Source organism: Penaeus monodon, chromosome 21, assembly GCF_015228065.2.
Source record: "Penaeus monodon isolate SGIC_2016 chromosome 21, NSTDA_Pmon_1, whole genome shotgun sequence".
Lineage (NCBI taxonomy): Eukaryota > Metazoa > Arthropoda > Malacostraca > Decapoda > Penaeidae > Penaeus > Penaeus monodon.
The window spans coordinates 24,895,797-24,896,268 of record NC_051406.1 but is presented as its reverse complement, the minus strand read 5'-3'; positions in this window follow the sequence as shown (position 1 = coordinate 24,896,268).

The following is a 472-nucleotide window of genomic DNA, read 5'->3' as shown; positions in this document are numbered from 1 at the left end:
GCTTTCTCCGCCCTGTCCCTTCCCGAATGACGAGCGACTTTCTTCCCGTTCTCTCCCCTGATTGGTCTCCTCATTAGCGGGGCAGCGGCGTGTAAGTCTCCCGATGGCGGCCAATTTCTCTTCGCCGCGCGCCTCTCCATCCTTCCCTCCCTCCCGCACGAGCCTGCGTGTAGGACGTCCACCGTAAAGGAACTAGAGGGCTGAAGAGCGAGTGTGCGCAGCGCGAGAGTATGGGCGAGGGGAGGTGGGCGTGGAGAATGCGGCCGTGGAGAGGTGGGCGGCTCGGCTGTCTATCTAGCAGGCTTGTGGGCGTGCGGCCGTGCGGGCGACGGCGGGAGCGAGGTGGAGGACCCTGCGTGGGAGGAACCGCTGCCGGCAACACCCTTCCTCAGTCCTCCGTCGCCGGCAGGAAAAACGACATCGCACGCGGAGGTCACGCCCCTCAGTCCCTACGCATCTCACTCCCACAGTG